We start from the raw sequence: 20,216 nt of genomic DNA on the forward strand, positions 1-20,216 counted from the left end.
ATTGCACGAAAATACTCAACAGGAAAAACTAAGGCTACTCAAATCATCAAAGATAAGTTAGCTAGCCATATAGCTACCTATCTTTCTTACTGCTGGGCTACTGTACGTTTGCTAAAACAGTATAAAATGGGTTTGAAATGTGTTTGAATATTCTAACATTTGAGCATTAACCCATGGTATGCATGTTGTAGGCTAACTTACTAGCTAATTACTGGACACTCAACAGGTGCCATAGCAGCAGAACTAGAGGACGAGTTGGCCAAAACATGCCGATCTCAGCCCTTTTCACTGATGTGCGACAAATCGAACAACAGAAAAACAGACAAATAATTCGTCATCCTGACTAGACTCTACGATGAGGCCACTCTGCAGGTCGCTACAAGATTCTTGGAGATGCAATGTAGGAAATGCAGAAAATCTGTATGAAAAGCTTAGTGAAGCATTAAGGTAAAGGGAACTGCACTGTGTTGTTGACATGTTTAGTAGATTGCATTTAATTAAAACCTTACATTTTGTCTGAGAAGTTTTGTGGCATTTTTTCCTGTATCCAATAGAAAAAGTGGCATCCCATGGGATAACCTGATTTCCTTTAACTCTGATAATGCGAGTGTTATGAAAGGCCGCCATAACTCGGTCATCAGCAGACTGAAGACCAGCCAGCCCCACGTCCAGGACCTTGGCTGCATCTGCCACCTGGTATAGCTGGCCACTGGCTGTGGCATCAGAGCAGCCCAGGTACCAGTAGAAGACATCCTTTGATAAAAGGTAAATGCATACATATAGGCCTGCTATTTCTCTTGCCTAATGTTGTGTGTTTTACAATGTAACAACATTGCATGTGGCTAACTCATGAACAACGTAACCTAGTAGGCCTGCAGTTCATATTCTTTACACACACACTCACTCACTCACAATTCCAACCACTAACAGAGTAATTTTCTATCTCTCAGTGCAAAAAGATGTGAAGTCTACAAAGAGTTTGTAGACGTCAATGATTCAGACCACCTGAAGCTCCTCAGGTACTGCAGTACCAGATGGCTGAGTCTGTTAACCTGCATCCAGAGGGTGCTGAACCAGTGGGATGCACTACAGGTAGGATGGTAACTCCACTCAGCAGATATCTACACAGTTTACTATGCTATATTTCCATTTTAACCATGTATTGCCACCCTGTATCTCTATGTACAGTAGGCCTACTTTAACAGTCATGAAGAGGTGGAGAGGAGTGTTAAAGTGCGTGATCTGGCAAGCCATCTGCATGATCCAATCGTGGAGACCTACTTCCTGTTCCTGAGTGCTGCCCTTAAGCCTTTACCTGAATTTAACATTGCCTTCCAAGTGGGTGTCAATGATATTGAATGAATGAGTGAATAATAGTATATAATTAAATGTTTGTGCTTATTGTAGCATTCTTATTTCACTGTTATTTTGTTGTGACCATTGATATTATCTGCAGTCAGAGGGAGTACAAATTCACAGACTTGAAGAGGAGATGTGCGGGCTGATGAAGAGGATCCTGGGCTACCTCATACCAGCCAGGGCAACCGTGGATGTACCTCTCAGGGAGGTGGAGTATGGAGATGGACATCAGTTGGCTGATGAAGATCTCTTTATCGGAGCAGACACAAAGAAATTCATGAGAAGCGCTGAGCTCCCTGTGTCAGCCGAGAAGAAAATCTTTCAGTGAGTATATTACCCAGTAGTTATATTATGATATCATCTTTTGACAGTATGAGAGTATAGGCTGTAGTGTGCCTAAAAATATTACCACTAATGCATTTTTTTCACTCTTATGCTGTTGTAGAACTGTGAGAAGCTTCTATGAGGCAGTTCTTAAGAAGATGTTCTCCTTTCCCCTCGACCATCCACTCCTGAGGGACCTGAAAGTGCTGGACCCTGCAGCTCGTCTTAACATAACACCAGGGACAGGTAGATAACAGAAACAGTTTCCAATAGGCTTTATGCCCAGTTCCCCATTGATAACCAAACAAATAATTGGCACAGTATACTTGATACTTGTTTAGATCTGCAATTTTCAGTCAAACACTTGTTTTGCTTTACAGTGGAAAGGCTAGGGGCCCTGTTCTCTCAGTTGAGGCTGAAAGAGGATAAGATGAGAGAGGAATTCACAGACTGATAGATTAGGTGACAGATAGTAAGCAACTCCCCCAAGAAGACAGAATCGACAGATTCCGGGGCCTGGTAGGAAAGGACATGAGGTTCAGTGAACTGCCAAAACTTATGAAGGCTTTACTATGCATTCCCCATAGCAATGCAAGTTCAGAAAGGGTGTTTTGATGGTACAAAAGATTGTTACAGAGAATAGGATGACGTTAGACAACAGAACTGTTTGTGCTCTACTCTCATGTAAAATTAACCACTCTGGCCCAGCCCACAAATACACTCCTCCCAAAACAGTCTTAAAGAATGCAAAGTCTGCAACAAATTTGTACAGTAACTCACTAAAAGAGTAAAGAAAAGTTATGTGAAATTAAAAGAAAAACTTTAAAAGAAAAGCAATATGAAATGAAAATAATGTGTGGAATGAAAATAAAATTTAAATGTAAAGACAAGCAATGTTAAATGAACAGAAAATAAATAAGCATTTAAATAAATGCTCTTCATATATACCCTTTTGTGTTTTCATTTAGGCTATAACACCTGTCTTAAACTGTAAGGGATACTGGAGCTTGGTTGGGGTGGTGGGACTGCTTGCGGTGGGCGCCGGAAAATTTCCCTTATTTTCAAATCCAAAACTTGACAGGTATGGTTTGGAACCTAAAGCAACCATATGTGGATGAAAGGGTGGAGCTAGCCTGTCTGGTTATTAAGGTAAGCATCCATAATTCACGTTAACTGATATGAATTGGGATGCTAATTTTGGCTAGCAAGAAACAAAATGTACGGTACCTACCAAAAAATTCTGTGACTTTAAGTATTTAACCGAACACTGTACACACATTTTTAGGCGACCAAAATGGTACTATTAACTTTCATGAACTGAAAATACACTGTGAAAGGGACAGAATTCTAAGACAAAAACACAGAGAGAACCCAGAAAAAGTTAGTTAAATGTACACACTGCAGTGGATATGATTCACCTTTATCTCGATTGAGAGGTCGCTGCTAGCGACTTGTCAATCACAAGGGTAGCCAACCCTAAAACATACCCTGCTTTATTGTCCATTTTACTCTTAATGGGACTGGGGCTGTATTGAAGAAGGCTTGAAACTGGCAATTGAAAACTTATTATGAAAGTGTCTACTGAGGTAATACATCTTAATAATACATTTGCTTCACTTTTTCAGACCTGGAGGTTGCCACTTGGTTAACACTAAAGCTAAAGCCACAAGATCCTGGAAAATACTTAGCATCCTCAGATGATGGGTCATAAAAGAAAAGAAACAGCATTGTCATTGCTCAGCAATGTAGAGCCCATTATTGTACGTTCCATTTATATCAGAACTCGGAAGTCGGAGCTGGGAATGATGTCCTCTGACCTCACCATTGTTTGCAATACCAGTTGATAATGACGCATTGCATGGTATTTTGCACATACAAACGCTGTAGCAACATGTCTACAGATATAAGTTGTACAGAACTGTTTGTACAACTGATAAAATGGGACACAAATAAGTCAGTAGAGTGATAAACAGTATTACTACAGCTTTCACCACTGCTGATTCCGAGAGCAGCCATCTTGGATTTTGAGGTTGGGGTTGGTGACATTCTCCCAACTTTCCGAGTTGGAAAACCGACTCATGGGGATGTTCCAATTAAAATTTTGGACTTGGAACTGGTCTTCAAGCCCAGGGATAAAGAAAAAGTTCAGTACAGTTTCTTATGATAAAGAAAAAGTAAGATCAGACTTTTACTTCATTCTAAAATAATCTCTGTTTGGATGCTTAGCAAACTATAGAAAAACATATCTGGACATATCTGGTTTGACTTATTGTTGGTAAGTTTGGCAAAACATATGGTTATTTCTTATAATAAGATTGCTTGATTGCTGGAGCATAAACGTCCCCAAATCAGGTAAAGAGCAGGACAGGGCGCTTAAACTCTGATATAGTAGCATCCAAGACCATCTAGCATGCAGTGGCAGTTCCAGTCCTGAAAGTGCTTTTTCTAGCATTTAGAGTTTACACTAGAATGGAATAAAAAAGTATATGCAGTGTCTCATTTATTAGAGCCCCATGCACACTGCTTCAACATGTGAAGAAATCTAGTGTTTGACAGGCCTGCCATACCTAGTTACGGTTGCTAAGTTATGACCGACCAATCGCTGTCTGAGTAACAAGCTTGCCATGAGATGATTCATAAGTGTGTTTTCTCACTACAAAGCCTGTCCTCTCACAGAAAAAAAAAAAAATAACGGTAACACTTTCTATCAAGGTCATCACTATAATTACTTATGCATACATTTATAACACGATATATTGCGTCCATAAGATATTATAACAATTGCTATAATCACAAACATGCATTAGGCGCTATAGCAAAGTTCCTAACATATTATGACATTTTGATTTAATGTTTTATAACTCAAGAATCTCCGACCATGTTCCATAGTACGTTTCTAGAGGAGTCTGACAACTGGTTGGTAAAGGAAGAACACTGGTGACCAGGAAGAGCTGAGGCTAGTAAAGTAAATAAGGGATTTAAACTAGTCCTTTTAAGCAATTGAGGAGATGTTTCTTTTGGATTTTAATGTGCAAATTAAATGCTTAGTAATTAACCAGAAATCACATACAAAAAAAAGATGCATCAAGATGGATCAACGCCCTCTGAACTGTAATCAAATTGAATCGTGAGGTGCCAGGAGATTCCCACCCCTACTGCCCAAACAGTATTACCATTCAATTACTTTAAAGTGTCCTTTTATACATTTTGTGAAGCGGTTGTCTCCAATTGTCCACTGCATCTGTTAGGGCCTGTCCATAGGCTCGCCATTCATCTGTGACAACATCTGAGCCTCTTCTTACATGATGTTATATGGTCGGCAACAGGTCTTCTCTTGAGTGATCTCTTGCCACCCTGAGAATGAATGTCCATGATGTAATTATGTTGTGTTTTTGTGCTAAACTGCAAAATGTTCAAAATTCATACAGATTCCTCATAAAGTGAAGAAACATAAATAAAAGTTGTTTTCCTGCGCAAAATGTGTGTCACTTTACTTAAAGCAAGTTATATAAATTATAAGGTCTTATAATGAGTTCATATGGTATTATGTCCACCTGTATTATATTATACAGGGATGGACATTTTAACACTTTACTTACAGCAAACAAAGACATGCTATATAAAATTAAATATTACTATAAGCTATTATTCCATTTCATATCACTAATTCTAAATTGTGACTAAAGTGTATTCATAATGAGGCAGAGTTGATGGTTATAACGTACTTTGGAACATGGTCAGAGATTCTTGGCGCACATTATATAGTGTTATAAATGTATGCATAAGTCATTATAGCGATGACCTTCATAGAAAGTGTTACCAAAAAAACATATTCATGCACATAAATAAGCTACACTGAAAATACAGTCTAAATGTAAAAAAAAAATAGAGGAGAACTTGCAGAGGAAGTGAAATGGTTCCTTTCTGTCCTTGTAAACATAGTGAATCCCTTTGTTAACAATCTCAGTTCATACACAGTGGTGAAAGTTAAAGCCATCCTCACTTGAAAGCTTTGTATTAAAACTGACATAAACCCAATGGAACGGACATCAAGTGGGTCCCTCCCACTTCCTGCTGAGTCTGGTTAGTCATGAATGTCAGAATGCAATCACCTTCTCTTTTTTTAATGGAGCTGTCGAGCCAATCACAAACCTATGTCGGCCAGAGCAGCTGAGGGTGTATGAAGAGCCACTAAGTCGGCTGATGAGCCCTGGAGGCCTGATCACTTTGCTCATAAATTCGGCATGCATGACATTTCGCATGTGGGGGGGAGACATTGCTGGGGGGAGAGCAGGAACATGCAAGTGTGTATATGTATGAATGTGAACTCTTGGTTGTAGGAAAGTGTGGGTATGTAGTCAAGGGACTATGTGAATGACTGCTATATGTGTGGATTGACTGTGTGCCTTTATGTATAAACATGCGCCCATAATACACAAAAGAGTTGTCACTCAAATATGTGTTTTTGCTGGTGTGCAGATGACATGGACATGTCACTCATGATGGTGTAGTGATTGAGTGGCTTAAGGGGATTCTAATGAAATCCTATGAAGAAGACATCAACATCTCTATGATCAGTCTTTCGAGGTAGAGGGCGGATGGATCAGACAGCAAAAATTAGACTGGGAACATGGTAGAGCATGATATGAGCTGACATTACTGGACTGTATGAAAAATCAGAGCAATCACTAAGCGAGGATACCTCTCAGCTCAGTATATCATGGATCAGATTATACAGCTGTGTTGGACCGTATGAGATCCTGTCCAGAACACCTGTTATGTTATGATTAGATTAAGTGCTCTCGATAAAGCTGGGGTCATCTGGTTTGCTCTGATATAGGCAGCAAAAAACAATAATAGCTGTATTTAAAACTACAAGATAAATGAACGCTACATACATAATATAAATATTAAAAGGAGATATGCTAATGAGAATGACACAGAGAAAAAGACAGAGGATGGTGCGTGAATCACATTTCAAAGGTTAATTATCAATAATTAAAACCACTGGTGTTTTATCTGGTGATTAGATAAGAGGACAGAGCCCATATAACCTTAGGGTTACAATATTCTTGCTTCAGTGGAAAAAATTAATTTTGTGGAATGATTAAATCTCAAGATGAAATAGGAAGTATTATAATTAAAGGATGAGTCCAGAATGTCTTGTATAGTTTATTCTATTGATTGCTAGGTAAGGTTCCTTTTCAACGCATTGAAAAGACACCAGTTTTCTTTTTCTACAATTTTTTTTCCTGCATGAGCCCTGATTGATGTGAAACACAGAAGTGACACTGGCTCATTATTTTCTAATCATAGAAATTATGCCAAAAAGATACTGCACTAACAACGGTTGACTGGATTCTGCTCTGGATATAGCAACAACTAGACTAATTTCTTTTGAAGACGTGAATAAATTTCTCTGCTTCTACATTACCAACTTAATTTCTATATTCACACAGTTTCTACGTGTCTCATAGGAATGATAGATATAGCTACACATCGTCATTAAGTGATATCAGAGCTGTTGATATGTGACATCCTTGTATGCTTTTAGTCAGTACAAAAAGTCAACATGCATTTTCATGGACATAGTCCCTTGGATGATAATACGAAGGCCCATCCCAACAGAGAATTGTCTGATCTGAATATCAAAGGATAGGGTTTTTCAAATGTATTCAGCATGTGTTGTCTCCCAGTGTAGCTCTGACCCTGCAGTAGGAGCCTTCTGTTAGGATTCACACAACCACATTGCAAAATTCAAGTTGATGCCGCCCATGGGGACTGATATCAAAGACGTCAGTTTCTACAACCAGATTGCATGTTTGTGCTGTGTTTCCTACCCTTTGAGCTGAGGATCAGAATTTAACTGAGGAAAATACCATTTTGTTGCAACTCCCTCAAAATGAGGAACCGAAAACAATGTCAAATATGGTCCAAACGCAAAGGTTATATTCATGTAGTTACATGTCTAACATATACTGTTTGATGTCAGTGTCGCCCTTGATGGAAACAGAGTCACCAGCTGAGGATTGCACACAATTACATTAAAGATTTCTAGCTGTGCGCTGCAGCACAGGTTTATGATAATATATGGTGTGTTTTGTGAATGTATTGTTGCAATCTGCACTGTTTTATACAAGTAAAATGTGCATCATCAACAAGACAAAATTTAAAAAATGTATTATTTTTTATTAAACCCTTATTTAACCAGGCAGGACAGTACGAACAACTTCTTATTTACAAGAACAGCTTGGCAAGAGGGGAGTAGCCTCTTGAGGGAAGGGGGAAATGGGTACAGGTTTAGACAGACTCAATTCAGTGTATAGGAACAAACAAGGCAAAACCATACAGAGGTAATAACATACATAGGTACATCCAGGTCCACTGAAACAAACTAATAGATTACGTGAATACTATTCACCCTGTCAGCAGGCAGTTTTGTAGTGTTTCTAGAAGAGCTTTGTTGAGTCTGAACATTTTTTAAAAAGCTGATGATGTCATCAGGGCTACACTGGGACAAAAAATTGGCCCTGACATTTTTGGCCCAGGCAGCCCACCAAAATCGGTCAGACAGCCCTCACCAATATGCTTCCATATAACATGTGTACCTACTGTAATATTCCCCCCAACCAGCTGAGTGGTATGTGCCGTGGATAAGTGTACCAGTGCAAGTGAATCAGTGTACTCATTCACACTCATTTACTGACTCCAAGGTGATCGGAGGTGGCGATGGAGCACACTACTCATACTCAAGTACAGGTAGCCTACAAGTAATTTCACAGCAGTGTGGGATTAGCCAACGCGATGATGACAAAATAACCTCACTTCAGCCATTACGACAGTTAGCCAAAATTAAGCCTGCATTAGGAAACTATGCTAGCTACAAACACAATGTCAAGTAGCTTATGCAGCGCCGTTTGACAGTGAGTGATCACTAGCAGTAGGTGACAGTCATGCTTTATGATAGCATTATGATTATGTTGTAATCATTTACCTTAATTGAAGTAATTATCAACATTGTCATTATGGCACACATCCTACCCAAGGGCGTCACTTTGTGTTGAAAAGTGGTGGACATTTAAGGGCTTAGATTAGGCGAATTTGAACAGGAGGTTGGCATTTTGGCCCTCACCATCTGGATTTGGTGAGGGCCACACAAATGTGGACAAGTGGGTGGAGCTAGCTTGTCTGGTTAGTAAGGTAAGCATCCATAATTCACGTTAACTGATATGAATCGGGATGCAAATTTTTGCATGCATTTTGGATTAGTGACGAAACACTTAGCCCACGAGATGTGACATTGCACAAGATTGGGGTCATGAGAACAAGACAAGGATATATTTTAATACTATTTAGAAAAAATATTTATTGATGTATATATTTGAGGTCTGGGGTTTTCTCCCCCAGTAGACTTTAAGCATTAAACACTTAACGTCCTGCATTCTGGAGACATTTACTGCACTAATTTATGGTGGAAATGTCTTTATATAGGGGGAAGCACAAAATTCAGGTGGCTGATGACAATTCAGAACATAAAAATAGAACAGAATATAATACAGCAATCAGTAGCTTATTATTTTTTTTAGCTACTTTAGTTTAGTTTTAGTTACTTTTTTGGACAACACAGATGTTTCTTTTATATTAACATTGCATTGCAGGTTTTCGTATTGTGCAAATAAACCTTTCTTATAGCATGCACTTGTTAATTAACATTTCTTTCTCAAGCTTTTTTAGAACACTTAACAAATGCTTTCAAAAAGTGATGTGGACAACATCTGCCATTTCAAACAGGTTCAAACAGGCCCCTACAGGTTCAGCTACTCCATGCTTACCGCTTCACCTCTATTCTCCTCCTGCTCACTCTGTCCCTAGGTGACGCTGTACATCTGCTTCGCCTACACACGCCTCCTCCTCTGCCTGGCAATTGCCACGGCTCTCCTTAACTCCTTCAACTGCCTGTGCCTGCACTATGTCGGGTACTCTGGCTGATGTTAAAACTACTGCAGCCCTGGTAGCAGATTCCGAAGCCTGATAACGCGGTGCCTGACTGTTAAACTGACAAAAAGGGACATTAACCAGCGATTAGTATTTCCCTGAACAGCCTATCGGAACTCTCCTTGGAGGGGGGCAGGAAATCCTAAACTGCCCCCCTACACATGTAACCGTGACAACTGACCTTGCTCTGTGTTTCATTACCCCATCAAAGGGATACTCCTTGTCACACCCAGGTGACAAAATCCAGAGCACCACGGACCGTCCTAAACTTTGTGTAAACAAAGACTGCAGTCTCCAAAGACTCAAAGCATTAACTGTTTAATTAAATCTCTTAGTTACTTGATTACGTTTGCCTCTATTTGAGTAGTTATGTTACCATGTTGTTGCTATCTGTTCTATCTGAAAAGAATCTAAATAAGTTACTTTTGCAGTGTTTTTATTTTCAGCAAGATTAAGGACACTCCATCTTATGTGTAACCAATACTTGTTCACAATACTTTCTTACACAATTCCTTTAGAAATTATGATAAAGAAATGTCATACTATACTCTATACTATACCATACTATACTATTAATTGCCGGCTTGAATTTAAGGCTAAATAACTACATTCCCCAGTTCCTAAGGAAAGATTGTTTTGGGTTAATCTAAGCTTTCCTCATGTAACCTGAGCTCCCCCAAGTGGATGAAATAAGTATTACATACCATCGTCTGAAATTCCGTTAATGTATAAATGTCACTCATTATTTAACAGGACCAATAATGTGACAATTGTTTTCCTGTTACCAAATGCTTAACTTAGAACGGTACAACTGTTTGACCAGTGAGGTTTGATTGTGGAAAATATTTGATTATAATACGCGCAAATAGATTTTCTTTTCTTTTATAGACATTAAAAGTTTAGAAAGGCAGTCCCTCGGGAAACCGGAAACGCCCCCTGGGGGAACCACGCCCCAGACCACAAAAGAGCGACACACAACGTCGCCTGCTCTCCTCTCTTCTCTTCTCCTCATGCTCTGGTCTTCCGCTCTGCTCTCTGGACGCTTCGGCACACATCCGGCGTGCCTCTCCCGGCAATGCACTAAGAGTTCGACCAGCGCAACGAAGCCTTTGTTCACTTGAAGCTACACACGCGAAGTGCCGCAACATCGATTTGTCCCTCAGTTCCAGCAACTTTACTTGTTTTATTTTCTTTCCTTCTTTTGTTTTGTTAAAGTTATCAGTCCGTTAAGTCACACTGGTCTAATTCAGGAACGACCAAGTTCCCTTTTTAAGCTTTTTCGTCGAGCCAACTTCACCGAGGTCAGACCAAGCCACGTGGTCTCGCCAGCGGCAACGAAGGAAACCTGAAAACAGCCGAATTGCCAGACAGAGGACAGCCAACCCTTGAGGTTTTTCTTCAGACCCGGAGAACCCCGGAGAATCCCTAGCAAAAACCCAGGATCGGGAAGCTAGCGTGGGACCCGTGCAACAGGCCAAAGCAGGCCGTCGACAAGCAGTAAGACCAAACAAACAGGGATGTCCCATAATGTTAATATTGTCTTTTTAACTCCTAAACTCATAGCTTACTTTCATTAGTCTTCCGTTGCCGTATGAGTCAAATGCTTCCCACAATCGAACCTCCATTCCTCATTGTTTAGCCATTGTTTATTTTCCCTGTATTTAACCACCCTTTTATATCGCTTTAGTTAGTTAATAAATTCACTGTACTCAAGAAAGTGTGTGTGTTGACTATTTCCACGGCCCTGCCAAGAGAATTGACCATTTAGATATGAGACTGACTGATTGATTTAAGATAATTGAGCGATTATTAACTAACTGATCACTAGTAAATAATTGTATAGTTATTAAAAGCTACCTAGAGGTCTGGAGACTCTAGGATAATAAGAACTCCGGTGGTGCCCCGAAATGAGAGATTTTTATGATATTTTATGAATATTAAAATTCATAATTGGGTATTAATTCTCATAAATTTATTAAAATTCATAGCTAGTTTTAGACATGCAACAATAGTATGACCAACAAAATATTAGATAGATAGAACATACACTGTTGTTTCTTGTAGGTCAGGCCTGTGTTATAATGAATTGGGTAGAATTATTATTATGAGCAATGGTGGAAAAGATATATCAAATTATTATAATATGAGAAAGATAATTTGAGTCAAGTCATGGCATTAAATAATATGATATAATATCATCTGGTTGGCCTACCTACAGACCACAAGAAAAACTAACTCACCACAGTGTGTTACACAATAAGCGCTCAATTCAAAACCCACAGTTCAACCACCAATTAATGCATCAAATCTCCTATGAGTCCATCTTTCTGTATCCCAGTAAGCAAAAAAAAAAAAAAGTCAGTTTAAGGTTCAATTCAAAAGTTGGCCAACGAAAATTAAACCAAGTGACGCCTCTAGTGGTTAATAGACACACTTAGTAATTCTACGACAACACCTGAGTTCCCCTCCCCCGCAGCCTGCCATGCTGGTAAGCGGCGCACCAGGGTAGTAACCCGGGACAGACTGGGCCTCTTTCGGACTTGTGAGTTTGGTTTGAAACGCTGCTTCATAGATATTTCCTGAGCTGACTGGTGGCTGTGTGACGCAGGTGCCGATCGCCACAGCATGCTTACCTTGCTACACGTGTCTTTCTGTTGTGCATTTTTCCTGTCCGTCAAAGCCGCGGATGGCCCGACGATTTCACCCACCACCAAGTTACCTGCGGGTGGCAGGTGCTACTTTCATTCCCTGTGTGACACTAAAGTTTATGTAGTGTCAGCTTCTGTCAACCTTAAGGCCATTATACAACAAGAAGGCAATGTACAGCATAACGTGCAGACAAAGCATCAACTTCAGCAGACTGCTTTCCTCTTGGGTGTCATGTGACCAGAGTGTAATTGCAGCCTTTGGGATTAGAAAATTTCGTTTTATTACATTGCGATAATATCGCAAATGCAATTAATCGTTCAGCCCTAGTCTGAAGACTATTTTTTTTGGCCTGCAACGCAAGAAACAGAGGCCACAGGGGGAGGGTGTAGGGGCCAGTAAGAGATATGATTGGGCCAGCCCAGTGTCAGTATAGAAAATCACCCAATGGGCTGCTGTCTGTGCACTATGGAGCAGTTGTTGGCCCATTTTTTTCCAAACAGTTAAATAAATAAATCATTTATGTTACACCGGCCCCAAAGGTGCGCTGGCCCACTGGGCATTTGCCCGGTATGTCAGATTACCAGTCCACCCCTGCATGTCATCATGGTTATCTCAGTTTAGGCATGAGGGTTGACATTTTAATAGGAAACTTACGTTATCAGATGGGCTGTAGAGGGCAGTGGAGATCTGGTGAAACATGCTATCCAGTTGCACTAAGGGAATCGTGAGATACTTAAAACTCCGCTGGCACAGACCTGCAATCCGGCTCTTAGCAGACTTTTCTTATATACAGTGCAAAAAAATAAGAACACTCCAGTTAGGAAGCATAAGTGATTGTGTAAATGAAAGTGACAACAGGTGCACTGGAGAGGTAACAGCAAGACAAACCAGTGTGTAGGCAGTTCCTGGATGACGAAGGCACTGATGACATTGACTAGCCCACGTTTTGTATCGGTGCATCCAATGCTGCCAAGCAGCTCCACAGATTGTCCAGGAGCTCACTGATGCCTTGATCCAGGTCTGGGAGGAGATCCTCTAGGCCATACACACATACTGAGTCACATTATGAGTTGCCGTGATGAAAATCACAGAAGTTGGATGCGCCTATGATTTAAATATGTTTACACTTAATCAGGGGGTGATTTTGGTTCCATTGACCGTTGTTGTGTTCTCAATGAGTTAGACAATGTACAGTAAAGATTTTGAACTTTTTCATTCATTGAGGTCTGATTTAAGTGTTCCCTGAATTGAGCAGTATATAATAAGATAAACTGCATTTTTAATCAATATTGTGGTTAAAATACAACAATTGGATTAAAGAACATTTCACAAATAAAAGTTTACTTAAGTATGGTAGTGCAACAGATAATCCAGGACAATCATTATGGATAATAAATGAGTGAATATTAAAGAAAGGAAGCTAGATGGGTATTTAGTAAGTACATACAAAGTTATTTTATACATATATGTTTTGCTGTTTATCAATATTTTTTAATTAAACTTAGGACATTCCCTGATTTCCTCTTGTTGACTGCGCCTGTTCTCCATTTTGGTCCCCATTGTATTTACATTTGCAATATCTGATGATTTAGCAGTTTTCCTCAGCATCTGCCTCATCGAGTGCCCTCCTCTGTGACATACTGTATGTACACAGAGACATTTGCCACATTATTTGACAGTCACAAACCAGTGAATCCCCCTGTTTTATTCCAGTGTGTGTATTCAATTTGATTCACCCTGGGAGACGCAGTAGAACACGTGCTATCCATCATCTCAGTGAATCAGAGTGAAATGCAAGCTGGGACCTTAGCAGAGATGTATTTGAAAACAGTAGTTCCAACTACCGTATACACTGTTTGACTTCATTTGCACCTACTAACATTTACTGTACACCCACTCAGATAAATGTATGAGCTGAAGTTAAAGGGTATGTATTATACAAGAGCTAACGAGGCTATTCTAATTCTAGAGCTATGCTATGTGGTACATGTAACGGTGGCTTTGTTTCTGTGAACCCGCACTAATAGCTCAGATGTGAGGAGGTTTACTGTACTAGATGTCACTGAAAGATGACTAATACCCTCACTGATCTGATAAAATACTGTCATGTGTCAAGCCTGCCTTTACACAGCTACTGTATTTGTAGCTTTGATCCTCAGCTCAGACAAAATTATAAATAGTATGAATTTGATTGAAATGTCAAGGTAAAAAAGATCATATAAATTAGCATAGGTAAGAAATTTTAATTTTCCTAGATATGTCAGCATTGTGATTATACACCAGCCTTCCCACGCACTGTAATTTATCCTTTATTTTTTGCTCTGAACTACCTTGATGGGACAAAAGAAATGGGGCCAATGGTGGAGGCAAGTGAGAGAAAGATTCCTCGGAAAAACAACAGACACCATTTTTATTTCTTGAACCATTAACAAATGACCTCCACCCATTTTAAGGTGACCGGTAAGTGCGTAAGCTAGTGTGTGAAGGGAGGAAAGGAAAGGTTAGGTCTTGTATAGTCTATCAAGTCTTCTGGCTGTACATTAAGCGTAATGTCTTCACACATTTAAATCCTAAATTTCTTCTTTTTTGATTGGATTGGGTGGGGGGTTAGTGGCCCCTTTTAGGCTTATCCAGCGATGGATCAGGTATTGGGTTTTGTTCGAACAGAACTAGTTCGTAGGATGCATTGACCACAGTGAAATCAAAAGTGTTTGGAGGTGGAGTAAAAAGCTGGCCATCACAGAGAGGGAGGAGATTTCAATATTTGGTGGCACATTTTGAGGCAATCACTCCTGAAATGCATTCATAGTTTTGCACTTCGAAGTAAGGTCACTCCAAAACAGTACTCCGCCGCATTACGACAAAACTAGAGGAGTGCGTCATGAAACCAAAAAACATTAAATATAAATTTGTCCCTTTTTGTTTGTGACTTTTTCTCAAAAGAGAACACAGGACAAGTGATTTACAACAGATATTTTTGCTGTAGCAGACAAAAAAATGAAATTTAATTTCAGTTGGACTGAATGTCTTTTCTGTTTGTTATGTTGCCAGTCCATCTCGTTCCTCACCAAAATTTGCCTTGCTTATATCCCTTTCTATCATCTCACAGAAACTCATAAAAGCCTTGCTCTCCTTCACTTTTTCTCTGCTTTCTTTCTCCCACGTGAACATAAATAAACATTTCCAATATATCTACCACCCCATTGTCGTTTAATTTTGTTTAAAACTATCCATCCACCTTTCTCCAATCTAAGCCAGGCTGCTCTTCACTTTCCTGGCAGCTGTGAGCTTGATTCGTACCGGCAGCCGTGTCATTGATTCCTTGGCAGAGGCAGATCTATGGCATCAATCTAAGCTGCAATATCATCACCTGTAACGAGACACCTCTGCTTTTATTTTATTTTCACACGCACACACACACACACACACACACACACACACACAGCCAAACACACTTAATGTTTTCCTGTCATTCAAAGAAGTCTGAATTGGAAGGCACGTGATAAGGATGGGTGCTTGCATGCTTGAATTACTGATTGGAAGTTCAGTTGAACATTTCAGCTATAAGTTATGATAGCCTATCCATGAGATAAGTGTTGAAGGGTAAATGTATAGAGTAGGAGCTGTAGAAGGAATATATTTCACAGTGTGCCACTAATGTTGTATTGTGCATGAGCAATCAGTGTAACTCTTAAACCTGCATCATGCACTTGAGCAGAGGGAAATTGTACCCTATGTGATCATGGCTGTAACCTATAAGAGGTACTCTAGTGATAGATTTAATTACACTATAAACCTTTGGCTAGTTTCATCAAGGAGCTCTGATTTGGACAAGATTCAGTCGACACTAATGGATGTGTGTTTGTCTTTTTCTATAGTATTGTTGGCTATGAGAGACCTGTCCAGGATGTATCCTGCCTCATATCCATTGCATGCTGGGATAGATTCAAGTAACCCATGTTGTGTTTGTGTGTGTTAATAAAAAATAGAATAATAATAATAATAATAATAATAATAATAAGTATATCAATATTGACACAATATCACATCTCCTCCCTCTCTGTGATGGTGAACTTTTCACTCCACCTTTGAGTGTAGCTTTCCTCTAAACACCTTTTATTTTGACAAGGTCAGCCAATGCATATTACAAAATAGTTATGTTCGAACAAAAAAGACCCTGACCCATCACTGGGTTAGCTTAATAGTGGGCCACTGAGAAATAAAAATTGCTGTTGATACCTTGACATTGTCTCCCACAATGAAAATGCATCTTAAATCAGTTCCCATGTCACTCAGAGATATAAAAATATAAGTACCAAATATACAATAAAGGGGTGAAGGGAAAATTGGGATGCTTTTCTTCAAACCGTAAAAATACCAACGCAAATATATATTAAAACTTCCAAAAAAGTTCTGCTTTTCTTCTGTCCCTTTCTATTCTTTCTATTCTTAATTCTTTCTCCTCCCTGTTTTCCTGCTATTTCTTTTACTTAAGATTCATCTATTAACCTTGTTCTTCTAAGTGTATGTATATGTGAATGAGTATGTCTAGTGTGTAGCATATGAGTACATAATGTATATAGTACGGATATGTCACACATATATAAGCGTAAATCAGAGTTTTAATAGTAATTCTTAAAACTGTTTAAAAAAAAGAAAGAAAAACTGACAAAATTGGTTACATGCCATGTTTCTATGACACAGGACAACATTGCAATATTAATGATATTTACATTTCATTAACAATTTCATTGGTTCATTCATTTCTTAAGAATATATCAACCTTATTATGGAAAAGTAGTATTTACATGTCAAGACACTCACCATTTGTTTCTTTTCCTGTCAAAATTTAAAGAGCTATGACTCTCTAATTTTATTGGGCCCATTTTCGCTGATGGCCCAGTTTACCTGATTTCACCCAAAATAACAAAATAAAAGTACCACAATGACAATATCAAGGCACTACAATTCACACATTTACCTAGATGTCTATGAAGATTCTCAGTCATCCAGGTCATAGTTATCCAACAAAATCCCTTGATTTTAACCTTCGGACACATTTACCTAGAGATACAGTCACTTGATGAAAAAAAAAAAAAAAGGAAATGCCATTATTTGTAAATATTGTGTCAATATGTTTCGACATAATTTTGTTGAAGCATATACACCATGTACGTTTTGACACAAAACCTCCACAAGAGAGGTAGTGAAGACAAATAATAATGCAGGATCTACTTTAAGGCTCAAACTAATTTGTAATCAAGTTACCACAAACCAACTGACAAACAAAAGATATGGCCTCAGGGGGTCTAGGGCCCTAGAGCAGTTGCTGTCTTTGCCTGGTTGGTAATCAAGCCTGGACAATCAACAATGGGTACAGACAATGTATAGATGGATGAATAAACAGTAAATCAAATTTTAAGAGCTTATCATAAACGTATGACTACAGCCTGCAAAAGATTTCCAGTAAAAACTATTTTCTTTTGAAATGTAGGAGTGAAATTATAGTCTCAGAAAATGGTAAGTCCTGTACCCAAAGTATTCTCCTCCTCTAAAATATTCATCATTTGGAACACAGTAACTGTTAAGACTATAATTTGAGCTATGTGGCTGGGAAACGCAGATGATTTTGAAGATGTGCCTTACAAGAAATTATACAGGGATCCATACTTGCTCTTTGTGCCACTCCACATGTGGGAAGTATATTGATTTCCGGGGACTTCACATTAAGGTCAGTAAGTTTAATAAATGGTGACAACTGATGGAGCAGGAGCTGCACATGTGAAATTAAATGTCATCTCTAGAATGAGAAAATTGGGTGGATTTGTCGAAGTGGCGTTCACTCTTCGAAATGTGCTAATCCAAGCTGGGAGCAGTGTCTGTGTCCATGGAAATAGAAGCGATCAAGTGTTTTTTGAGTACTTTCAAAAGGGAAGCAACAGTGGGCAAGAGGGAAAAAAACACAACAAGATGAAATGGAGAGCTGAATTGTATGTCCACACCATCTCCCTTTGAAATGATTCATTCCATTTCTGTTAATTAGCAGCTACACTTGTAAAATGACCTCTGAATCCTGCCTCTGTCTGTACCTCCCACTGCCTAGCTACACAGGTCTATATACAGAGAGTGGATCAGAGCAAGAAAGAGAAAAGGGAGGGATTAGACAGAGGGGTAAGGGCAATAAAAGAGCACAGAATAGAATTAGTTTAAAAAGAGAAGAGGGAGAACAAGTGATAACAAAGTGAGAGAGGCAGAGAAGGAAAGAACACAGCAAACCAAATAAGATTTCCATGCTCAATCTCAGGCGGTGAGCTAACAATCCAATTATGTGTGGTACTTTGGTGACAGGATGCATGAGTGTACTGTTGCTTTGTCCATTTGGTAAGAACAGCGATGAGGTCAAGAGGCAAGCGGATGATGCAGAACAATGAGACTTTCTGAACAAAGGCAGGAGAAAAAGTTTACTGTGTGTGTTTATCTGCCACTGGTGTGGCCAAAAATATGAGACAGCACAGAAACTATAGTACATAATGAATCCAAGAAAGCAAGTATGACGATTTGAGGGGACATTTCACCACTGCTGTCTAGTTTAGCATGCAGGCAGTGACCTATAAAATCTCAGAATGATGCAAAGGGAGATCAGTGGCTGATAGACGGGGGATTGGTAGTGCAGATCCAGTCACAGGTTATTTATTGATTATATATCAGAGACCCAGAATGAGGTAGAAGATGCACAGCCACTCAAACCGAGGTGTCCACTCAACAAGGAAACAGTTTTCTAAAACACATACAGTGTGTACCACTCATCTCTCACTCAGTTTTTGGCCATCAAACCTGATCCCTTCAAACCAACTGAGCTCAGCATATAATTCATTTTTGAAGTTAGATGGGTTATCATTAATCATTACAGACTATTAAATAATTAAATAGTTGAGTAAAATAACAAAATAATCTTTAAGCTGCGTCTGCATTAATGTAGCACAACAGAAAGCTTTGAGTCTGATTGTGTGGCGCTATAGTCCAGCCCCTAAAATCATTCAACAATTGACACCTAAGTATTAAAATCATTTCAAGATTTGCTGCATGAGTAAATATGTAAGGCACCGCAGAAGCTATGAAAATTACTATGTGATACTGGTCAAACGCTGAAGCTCCATCAATTACTCTTGCTAATAAATGGATTTGTGTGTTTACAGTCTGACGGTTCTTCAGTCAATCCTTTCATCTCTTCACAGTATACAGCAGATAATGACCTCTCTAGCTAGGAGGCCTCCCCTCTCTGGATCCATAATGATTGACCTCTTTCGATCATAGTATGCACACATAAATCTTGTCTTGTGTAGTTCACAGTGCACAAAATAACACACGATGAAGGAAGTATGTGGAAAGTATTCTGTTAGTATCAAATTACTGTCCTCAGCATTAATGAATGATGAACATTTGCATCACCCCCTGATGTGAACATAGAGTTTCAACACCATCTGCTATTTGTTCTACTCTCTGTTACCACGCCTGTGCTCCTTTGAAGAGGTCCTTTTAAAGGCATTCAAATATAATGCTAAATAGCTGTCACTGCCGGCATCCAGACACAACCAGAATACAAATGCACGGACCAGAGGAAGAGGGGAAAATCACAAAGAATGAGTTGCAGCAGGGCCAAGTCATTATTGGCTTAATCCCCAGGGTTCAGGGGCTTCAGGTAGAGAGAAAACCCTGCCGGCCTGTGCCTCTATGACCCCCGAACCCCCATGTTCATTAAAGTATGTATTATCAGGTAGTTCTTATCACTCTGATGCATGTTCAAGTGTTTATTTTTCTGATAAGTTTAGTTTTAATTAGTTATTTGATGCTAGAAAAGGGGGTTAGAGTTGGTGCTGGTGATTATGTCG

The sequence above is a fragment of the Micropterus salmoides genome, unplaced genomic scaffold (assembly GCF_014851395.1).
Source record: "Micropterus salmoides isolate LMB-PRFRI ecotype aquatic unplaced genomic scaffold, ASM1485139v1 Ms_hic_scaffold_14, whole genome shotgun sequence".
Taxonomy (NCBI): Eukaryota; Metazoa; Chordata; class Actinopteri; order Centrarchiformes; family Centrarchidae; genus Micropterus; species Micropterus salmoides.